Source organism: Pituophis catenifer, unplaced genomic scaffold, assembly GCF_029215685.1.
Source record: "Pituophis catenifer annectens isolate HBS135680 unplaced genomic scaffold, rPitCat1.0.hap2 SCAF_6, whole genome shotgun sequence".
NCBI classification, from domain to species: Eukaryota; Metazoa; Chordata; class Lepidosauria; order Squamata; family Colubridae; genus Pituophis; species Pituophis catenifer.
Window position 1 is genome coordinate 80,060,977 of NW_027256886.1, and position 11,263 is coordinate 80,072,239.

General features: G+C 39.4%; 1 pseudogene; it reads left to right on the forward strand.

Moving 5' to 3' along the window:
* The first annotated feature begins 271 nt into the window (after nucleotides 1-271).
* On the forward strand, nucleotides 272-946 carry LOC139318360 (activated RNA polymerase II transcriptional coactivator p15 pseudogene; annotated as a pseudogene).
* The last annotated feature ends 10,317 nt before the right edge of the window (nucleotides 947-11,263 follow it).

Consider the following 11,263-nt stretch of genomic DNA (forward strand, 5'->3'; position numbering starts at 1 on the left):
TGTTGTATCATCTGCAAACTTCAGTACTTTAACAGAGGGATCCTCTGAGATGCAGTCATTGGTATTGTTCTGACCTAGGCTTCCCCAAACCACAAAGCAGACTCCCTGTCCAGAAAACTCCTTTTTATTAAGTTACTGTGAATTCTTCTCATTCACATCCAGCAAAGTTTTCAAGGGTAAATTTACAGTCACAGACCTTATCTGGCTTGGGAAGCTGCCAGGCCGATATCTTCAAAACTTGGGAGTAGCATTGGGACTACTGAGAGGGAGCCGTTAGAAAAACCGGAGCGGAAGGATTTGAGCAGAATAATGCCTAAATCAAAGGAACTTGTGTCTTCAAGCTCATCTGGCAGTGATTCAGATGCTGATACAGCACATGCAAATCGTCTGCTGTCAGAAAAAAGGAAAAAACAGACAGCCCCAGAGAAACCTGTAAAGAAACAGAAGACTGGTGAAAGTTCCAGAGGTGTTGCAAAGTAGCAACAGAGATGAGAATATGTTTCAGATTGGTAGATATGTCAATGTTCGGGATTTTAAAAGTAAAGTCCTAATTGATATTAGAGAATATTGGATGGATCAAGAAGGTGAAATGAAACCTGGCAGAAAAGGCATCTCTTTAAATCCAGAACAGTGGAGCCAGCTGAAGGAACAGATTTCTGATATTGATGATGCAGTAAGGAAACTGTAAAGAAGAGCCATACAGAAACTCTACTCTTATAGATTTAAGTAGTCTTTTTACATTAGCATTCGTTTTTTTAAAACTTATTTGTTTTCCAAGCTATTGTATATTTGGATTGCAAACAATTTGTAAGATGGAATGCTTTTTTTATTGTGCATTAAAAGTGTATTCTGAGTGAAGTTACAAATGTGTATACTTTTATTAAATAGATGTTATGTTCTCACATCATGATGTAAAATAAAACACATTTAATTAATTAAAAAAAAACTTGGCAAGGAGTCACGAATTAATTAAGCAAACTAATTGTCTCCTGCAAACTCCGCTCCACTTTCGCTCCTCTTTTATTCCATCTGGGAGGGGCCATTCATCGTCCACCTGTGCCTTTACTCCCAAGTCGACCCTTGTTCTTTAGCTGTTCCCTTCGTTTGGCAACTCTGCGCATGTGCACACTGGGAACAGGCCAGGGGTGGGTTCTAAAATTTTTTACTACCAGTTCTGTGGGCATGGCCTATTTTGTGGGTGTGGTTTGATGGTCATGTGACAATTCTTTAGGATTTAGCAGAGGTACTGGTCTACCAGGCTTTTAACTGCTTTCAGAGCTGTACCGGTCTACCCATTTGTTCTTGGAGCGTTCCGGTCTACCCATTTGTTTTTGGAGGCACCGGTCTACCCATTTGTTTTTTGAACGTAGTGGTCTACCATCACACTGCTTTTTAACACTGATCAGCTGTAGGGCTGCCCTTTGAAGCCCCGCGGCAAGAGTTTAAACAGTTTTTTTTCCTTCTAGCCGATCAGCTGGGACTCAGGAGGCAGTGAATAGATAGGGGGTGGGGGCCAAATAAAAGGTAAGAATAACACAGGGGGGGGAGGGCCCAGCTCCTGAACAAAGAGAACCGGATTGGTGACATCATATCGTCACCGCTACCAGCTCGGCCAAACCGGGCCGAACCGGGAGGAACCCACCACTGGAACAGGCTCCAGCTGTTCGTCTGCCTGACTGATGTCTGACTCCGAAGGCAACTGATAACTGGCATATGGCCCTGGTCCCCTCTCTGCCTCCGACACAGAGCTCTCATCAGAGCAGAGGTGGGTTTCAGCAGGTTCTGACCAGTTCTGGTGAACCGGTAGCAGAAATTTTGAGTAGTTCAGAGAACCGGTAAATACCACCTCTGACTAGCCCTGCCCCCATCTATTCTCTGCCTCCCAAGTCCCAGATGATTGGGAGGAAATGGGGATTTTGCAGTAACCTTCCTCTGGAGTGGGGTGGGAATGGAGATTTTATAGTATCCTTCCCCTGCCACGACCACCAAGCCATGACCACAGAACCGGTAGTAAAAAAATTGAAACCCACCATGGCATCAGAGCCTTCCCCAGACTCCAGGGGACTGGCCCATGTTCCTCCCCAACCTCCTCACTGTCCAAATCTGCTGCCAGCTCTGCTAGCAACTGGTGGGCCACAACAGGTATATAGAGAGAACAGCCTTCTCTAAGTGGTTTACAATGTTAGCATTTTGCCCCCAACAATCTGGGTCCTCATTATCACTAAAATGCTTTGAAAACCACCCCTTTTGGATGCTTACCAGAGCTCTAACAAACGAGTACTTTAACTGTAACACACATTCAAGTACTCATCAATATTAAAGCTGTGAAGTAACTGCTTATTTGCTGTTCTGATTCAAAAGGAAAAGCTTTTCTTCCTAAGATTGCTTCAGTACATGTACTTGGAAATATTCTGAAGATATAAAGTGGAGGAAAACATGTCTGGTGCAAATAAAACATTAGACATGACTTCTGAGAACTCTACTTACAGTTCACACAGCTTCCTCGGCCTTTCACTGTCTCAAAATCCTTCTGTGATCCATCCTTTGCCATGCTCTCCTCAGGCAACAGACAGTGGTGAAGGCAGCATGAAGAGCGTAAAACAAACTGCAGTTTTACACAATGTATGTACTCTGCATGTGCTCCAGGCATCTGGTATTGACATTTACCTCCTGTTCCTTGTTATATCAAATGAAAAGAAAATGGATCACAAAGGACTTAGGGAAAACAGTCTCTGGTAAAATAACTTTTGAACAGATATGCAAGCAACCCATATTTTCATGTTGTGCAAGTCATGTTGTTTTCCTAGGTGACATGAACATCTGTTAGAACATAAAAAAATATGTTAACTGACTCTCATTTAAAAAAAAAAGAAAAATAAGAATTCTTTTTTCTTACAATTGCTAAGAGCGTAGGGAAGAAAGACAAATTATGCCTTATCTAATTTGTGAGATGTAAATGCCTTATTCCCTAATGTGTAAATAATGTATATATGGGACATCGGGGGTTAACTTATTCTTTGGTTCCTAATGTATTCATAATTCACCACTCCCATTCTTGGCTCCACCCCTTGTATATATAAGGAGCCACCTTCACCATTTTCCTTGCTTCTATCTGTGAATATTCAGTGAATATAGAATGCCTGTTATAATTAAAGAGAAATATATTTAAACCTCTAACTCTTATTATCATTATTGAGTCTGATCCTGAAAATATTGCAACAAGCTGGTAGCAGAGGATGGTTAATTGACTCAATAAATACTTAAAGATGTCTAAGAAAGATAGGCCCAACACCAGGGCCTACAGCAAAGAAATAGAAACTGAACAAGAAATAATCAACGAATCCACAAACGCGATTTCGAGAGAATCCGAAGAATACACCACTGAAGAAGAAGAACTAATAAATGAAAATAATGACCAGGAGGAAATCGAAATAGAAAATAACGAACTCAGGTCAGAGATATTAAAACTATTAAAAAGCCAGAAGAATGATGAAAGCCTCATCGCGAATCTCCAAGAAATGCTGAAAAACAGCGGAGCAGCGAGAGAGAAAAACATTGCTAAAGAGAAACCCAAAGACCAAAAAACTGTGAGTGATATGACTACAGAGAAAGTCGTTATGAAAAAGAAAAGATGTGATCCCGCGCGAAATTTTGAATGGCAGCCATCTTGGTTCCAACAAGCCTCCAAAGTGAGCGAAGCAGAGCCAATCAAAATGCTCAGTTCAAAATTTCTGGCGCGAAAAACGTTATCAGACAACGAAAGCGAAAAGGAAGATTCAAACTCTTCAGAAGAACCAGAATCAGAAAGCGAAGACGACTTAACGAAATCCCAAGTAAAGTCAGCAATGAAGACGCTTTTTGCTGCATTTGGGCCAAAATTAAAAATTTCCAAAGCGACAACGAAGAAGCTAGAGAACAAGCCGATACCTCAAGACCTGCACGCTCCCATCCTGACTTCGAGAGCGACGACGCCCGAGCCCAGAGAGCCATGTCGATTCCGCCCTACACCGCAGACCGGATCAAGTACCAACGCACACAAAAGAAAGATGGTTACATAACATTGATTCAAATATGGAAGATTGTATTGAGGCAGATGATGAAAATGTTAGTAACAGTGACAATGATGAATGTAAAATATCTCATGATCACGCAAATACACACAATGAGAAGAAACCAAGAATAGGTAAACCAATTCATGATGAGTGTGCTCACATCTTGCATAGGAAGTTAGGACATGCAAGTTTTCCTGTAGTACAAAAAATGACTGAACACGCAGAAGGTGTCAAAATAAAAAATTGTGAAAATTATTTGGAATGCTCAGTATGTAAATCCACTAAACTAAAAACTAGTCCCAGACCAAAAAAATCCAACAGATCAACTAACAAAATTTTTGACTTAGTACATATGGACCTAGTTGGTCCATTAACTCCATCAATCACTTATAGAAAACGTTACTTCCTAACAATAGTAGACGATTACAGTCGCTATGGTTTTGTTTACACATTAAAACACAAGGATGAAACCTTTCAGAAATTTAAGGAATTCTACAAACGCATAGAAACACAACATAATATCAGAATAAAACAAATTATGACAGATAGGGGATGTGAATTCATGTCTAAAGAATTCTCCCAATGGTTAAAGGATAGAGGAATGCTACATTTCACGTCTAGTCCATTTTCTGCGTTCCAAAACGGGATTGTAGAGAGAAAGAATTCCACACTACAAACCATGATTAGGTGCACATTAGAGGATGCTGGTTTAGGCAAACAATTTTGGTCAGAGGCCTTACATTATTCAAATTACACTCAAAATAGAACCTGGTCCAGTATTGTGAATAAAACACCATATGAGGTGATGTATAATAGGAAACCCAAATTAGCACACATGCACATATTTGGAGTCACTGCAGACGTACACATACCTAAGCAGTTGAGAAGAAAGGGAGAAAACGTATCCAGAAGATTAAGATTTATGGGATATGAAACTGGCACCAAAGGGTACAGATTCATTGATAATAATAACAAATTTATAGTCTCCAGAACAGCTGTGTTCCATGAACAGGCCAATTGGTCTAAATTACATCTTAATGAAATATTTCCAAATAAATGCAAAGATACAAAATCTTGTGAGGAAGGGACAATAGAAAATCAAAATATCAACAAAAATAAAAACAAAACCAAAACTTGGACAAATAGTCAGCACAAAATAAAGACAGACACATTAACAAAAAAGGAAGCAAGATATTTGCATGATAACCATAGCAAACCCGAAAGAGCTATTAGAAACAATAGAAATCAAGTACCAAATAAATACAGAGATTACATAATGCATATGGATGGTGAACAAATGACACCTAATACATATGAGGAAGTATTAAAACTCCCTCGTGAAGAAAAGGAAAAATGGGAACTAGCTATGAAAAAAGAGATGGAAAGTTTGCAAGGATTGAATGTGTTTACACCTGCGATTGCACCTAAAGATAAAACGATTATAGGTACCAGGTGGATTTATAAAATTAAGAATCTAGAAGGAGGCAATACTCTATACAAAGCTAGATTGGTTGCACAAGGTTATGCACAAAAATATCCGGAGGACTACACTGACACATACTCCCCCACAGTGAGAACAGAGAGTGTTAAAACAGCTCTAGTAGTGGCATCTGCACTCAATCTTGATGTATTTCAATATGACATACAGACTGCGTATTTACACGCAAAACTAGATAAGGAAATATATGTAAGAGCACCACACAGTCAATACACTAATAAGAATGAAATTTGGCTATTGAACAAGAGTCTATACGGATTAAAGCAATCTGGCAAAAGATGGTACGATTGCTTGGTAAAAGTACTTAAGACCATGGATTTCAACGCTACCACTGCTGATAACTGTTTCTTTGTAAAAAAGAGTGATGATCATATTGAATTTGTATTAATTTATGTAGATGATATTTTATATATAGGAAAACACAAGGAGAGAAGAGAAACCTTTGTAAATAAGCTAAACGAACATTTCTCGTTGAAATCTCTAGGTAAAGTAAACAAATACCTTGGTGTACAAATTAACAAAACTAGAAGGGGATTCAAACTTACTCAGAAAGATAAAATCATTGAACTTCTGAACAAATGCAATTTAAACAATGCCAAACCCTGTGACACTCCTATGCAAACTGATTTCCTTAGAAACACGGATGAATCTTCCCCTGAATTCAAGGATAATACATTTTATAGATCAGTCATAGGTTCACTTCTTTATATATCTAATTGGACCAGGCCAGATATTGCATTACCACTCAACTTATTGTCAAGATATGTTAGCAAACCAACAATGTATCATTGGGAAGCAGTCAAAAGAATTCTAAGATATCTGAAAAGTACATTAGACTTTTGCTTAGTATTAGAACCTAGTAATGGTAAAGAACCAAAACTTACATGTTACGCAGATGCGGATTGGGCTGGAGATATATCATGCAGAAAGAGCACTTCTGGTTATATTTTTCTATTAAATGACTGTCCAGTTTACTGGTACACTGGTAAACAAGAACTGGTAGCCACTTCGACCACAGAAGCGGAATATGTTTGTTTGTCCAAAGCTGCAAATAACCTTGTATGGTTTAATGATTTGATTTCAGATGTTTGGAAAAAACCTGCTTTGCCTTTTGTTATGCATGAAGATAATAAAGCAGCCATTGAAATATCCAGATCCGATGCCATTGGACAAAGGTCCAGGCATATAGATATAAAATTTAAGCATGTGAGACAATTGTCTCAAGATGGATTTATCAAAGCAGTGCATTGTGATACCTCTGAACAATTAGCTGACATATTGACGAAGCCTTTACCTTCTAAACAGCACAAATATTTAACATCAAAATTATATGTCTTATATTGTCCTGAATCTGAATGTAATTGGTGTTGTATAGCGAACCGGCATTTAGAGGGGGATTTGTGAGATGTAAATGCCTTATTCCCTAATGTGTAAATAATGTATATATGGGACATCGGGGGTTAACTTATTCTTTGGTTCCTAATGTATTCATAATTCACCACTCCCATTCTTGGCTCCACCCCTTGTATATATAAGGAGCCACCTTCACCATTTTCCTTGCTTCTATCTGTGAATATTCAGTGAATATAGAATGCCTGTTATAATTAAAGAGAAATATATTTAAACCTCTAACTTTTATTATCATTATTGAGTCTGATCCTGAAAATATTGCAACATAATTCACTAAGATCTTGGGGCCTTTATATATGCCTGTTTGTCTCAGATCCATTGTGCTGACAAACTAATGTTATTCGTTGTTGTAACTTGCTAATAAATGAATCCAGGTACATTTGAAATAACAAACAGACCATTTGTAACACCATTACCCAACCCAGATACAGTGGTTACCAGAGAATTTTGTCCACACACTCAAACCAGGAATAAATAAATAAATAAATAAATAAATAAATAAATAAATAAATAAATAAATAAATAATTTTATTTCTATACCGCCCTTCTCCCGAAGGACTCAGGGCGGTGTACAGCCAATTTAAAAACACAAGACACAACAATAATTAAAAATTAAAATAATTAAATAGATTTGGCCGATTTAAAACCCTAAAAATTAAAATACCCCAATTTAAAATTATTATATTGACAGCCCTGCCTGGTGGAACAACAGGGTCTTCAGTGCGCAGCAGAACACCCGGAGGTCGGAGATCTTACGTATTTCCGGGGGCAGTTCATTCCACAGGGCTGGGGCTCCCACAGAGAAGGCCCTCCCCCTGGGTGTCGCCAGCCGACATAACTTGGCTGATGGCACCCTGAGGAGACCCTCTCTGTGGGAACGGACTGGTCGGTGGGAGGCTATTGGTGGCAGAAGACGGTCTCGAAGGTACCTGGGTCCTATGCCATGGAGCGCTTTAAAGGTGCTAACCAACACCTTGAATCGCACCCGGAAGACCACTGGGAGCCAGTGCAGCTCGCGCAGGAGGGGTGCCACGCGGGCACAACGAATAGTGGAAACTAATCAAGGAGAGAAGCAACTTAATACTGAGGAGAAATTTCCTGACAGTTACAACAATTAATCAGTGGAACAACTTGCCTCCAAGAGTTGTGAATGCTCCAACACTGGGAGTTTTTAAGAAGATGTTGGATAACCATTTGTCTGAAGTGGTGTAGGAGTTCCTGCCTAAGCAGAGGGTTGGACTAGAAGACCTTCAAGGTCCCTTCCAACTCTATTATTCTATTCTATTCTATTCTATTCTATTCTATTCTATTCTATTCTATTCTATTCTATTCTATTCTATTCTATTCTATTCTATTCTATTCTATTCTATTCTAGGGCTTAGGCTTTTGATTGGTTAAAACTCATAGACAGATAGCAAGTTAGATATTGTTGACAAGGTGGCCCAGGGTATTTGGCGGACCATCTGCGGCCAGCGACTGCTCCCCATTGCCCGGTGCATTACCATAGGGAGGGCCTCCTTGGGGTGCCGTCGGCCAGACAATGTCGGCTGGCAACCCCTAGGGAGCGGGCCTTCTCTGTGGGCGCACCTACCCTGTGGAATCAGCTCCCCCTGGGGCTCCGGGTGGCCTCTGACCTTCGCTCTTTCCGCCGTGGCCTTAAAACATGGCTATTCCACCTGGCCAGCTTGGACTGAAGGGGTTTTAGAGGGGATTTTAATGGTTTTTATAGTTTTATTGGCTATTTTTAAAAAATTGAACTTTGCGTGTTTTATTGTTGTGAGTCGCCCTGAGTCCTTTCAGAGATACGGCGGCATATAAGTCCAAATAATAAATAAATAATAAATAAATAAAGCAATGATAAAAAATATAGACTATTGCTTTCATTAGAGGAACTCTTTTGCAAAAAGTTTTCTTTCAGCTAGATTCTATGTTGGTTCCCCGATGGATGGAACCTGTAACCAGTAGCAGGGCAGAGATAGGAAGATACATTATTCAACGTATGTGTTTGTGTTTGTGAAGCCATGGAGAAGTATCATATATTCATCTGAGGTGAACACCCAACATACATTGAAGATAGCTGCATTTTCATCTTTTCTAGAAGTTCAGAGATGGACAATCTGACAGCCTCGAGGCATCTCCAGACTTTAAAATACTCAGTGCGCTAATAGTTAAAACCATCTCAACATAATTACTTTATACTGGTTACTCCCTTTTTTTATTCAACCTATTCATCACCCATTCATTCTTGACTCTCTCTCTTCTTGCTTAATATTCAACACTTCTTAAGTGTTACCCTGTTCCAACTGATTGTTGTGGTTCTCCTGAAATATCTAATTCTCATTTCAATATAACAAAACTAGGAGAAACACCCTATTATATATAGCAATTTTGGGTTTTTTTGACAAGATTGATTCTTTGTTATACATGAGCTGGGCTTGCTGGCTAAAAGTCAACATCCCTAGTTCAAGAACTGAGCACTGTATGACAGGGTGAGCTCTTGTTACTTGCTCCAGCTCATGCCAACCTAGCAGTTCGAAAGCATGCTAATGCAAATAGATAAATAGGTAGCACTTTGGTGGGAAGGTAACAGAATTTCATGCACCTCAGTGTACAGACATGCTGGCCACATGACCATGGAAAGTGGACAATGCTGCTTCCCTAGATTAAGAAACAGAGATGAGCACTTCCCCTTAGAGTTCAGTATGAGTACATGAGCTACTAAATTTGTACTATTATTTGCACATCTTCAAATCTCCCTTTTCATTTACCCATCTTTGTTAAACATTCCATGAAAGCGTATAAATGTATCTATTTGCTATCATTTATTCACGACCTTCCTTTCTTCTCTCTATTTTTCCTGGCAAACAAAACTACCTCATAGATCAATACAAAATGTTGCATCATAAAACATATCTAACCTTCTCTGAAATTATTTGGGTTTTCAATCAACAACATGGCATCATTTACATATAAACTGCATGCTTGTACATTCATATTCCCAACTGATGCACTTCTAACCTCACCACAAACATTCCCTGTTAATTTATCCATTAATACATTAAGGATCCAAGGGGATATCACACATCCTGATTATATTCCCTACTGACTATTCCTTCATATGCTTTATTTCCAATTTATATAGCACTCATCTCACTTAGCAAGCAAACTTCATATTTATTTAAAACATTCCATAATTCAAGCCTATATACGTTATCATGTTTTCTCTAAATCAGGGATGTCAAACTCGATTTCATTGAGGGCCGCTCAGGGTTGTGGTTTGTTTTTTTTTATTATTTTTATTTTATTTTATTTATTTTTAATTTGATTTATATGCCGCCCTTCTCCGGAGACTCAGGGTGGTTTACAATGTACTAAGCAATAGCCTTCATCCTTTTGTATACTTATACAAAGTCAACTTATTGCCCCCACAACTGGGTCCTCAATTTACCTACCTTAGAAAGGATGGAAGGCTGAGTCAACCTTGAGCCTTGGCGAGATTCGAACCCTGCAGTAATTGCAGGCAGCTGGTCTTAATAACAGGGTGCTTTAGACCACTGTACTACCAAGGCTCCTGTGTTTGACTTTGGGGGAGGGGCGGAGTGGGTGTGGCCATGAGTGGGCATGGCCAGCTTGACATCACTCATTTCGGAAGTGCCTGTGGTGGCCCGAGTGTTATGCCAGAGAAAACAGGCTCCTGAGCTCTGTTTTCAGCTGTGATGGCCTCCTGCAACCCTCTGCCAGCAAAAATGGAGCTTGGGAGCACCCATGTGTGGCCCTCCCGAGCTCTGTTTCGCTGGCAGAGGCACCACGGGCCAGTCCTTTGCTGTTTCCAGGGTGCCCTCGTGAACCAGATCTAAGCACCCCACGGGCCAGATATGGCCCCTGGGCCTTGGGAGCACCCCACCCCTGCATTTGTTGTACATCAATTTTTTTTTCACATTCTTCTGTTTCTCAAGGACCTGCTGAAGAATAAAATTCCTGTCTGTACACCATCACCCACACTAAATTTCCCAGATTTTGCTTTTTCTCAATGTCATAACTTTTCAATCAGAATTTTGCCAAGCAATTATCTAGGCACATTCAATTTTTTTTTTTAAAAAAAAAAGCCCCACAATAATTTTTACATCCATTCTTGCTATTTATTTCTTTATAAAGAGGAACAATAATAGCATTCTTCCAACTGTCACAGGCACAGATGGAAATTTCATACCTATGTTTTTTTTTAAAAATTCCCCAATGTGAAACCTGACATACATTTATTATTTCCTTTTCATCATTTTTCTCTTGGACAACAATATAGTAA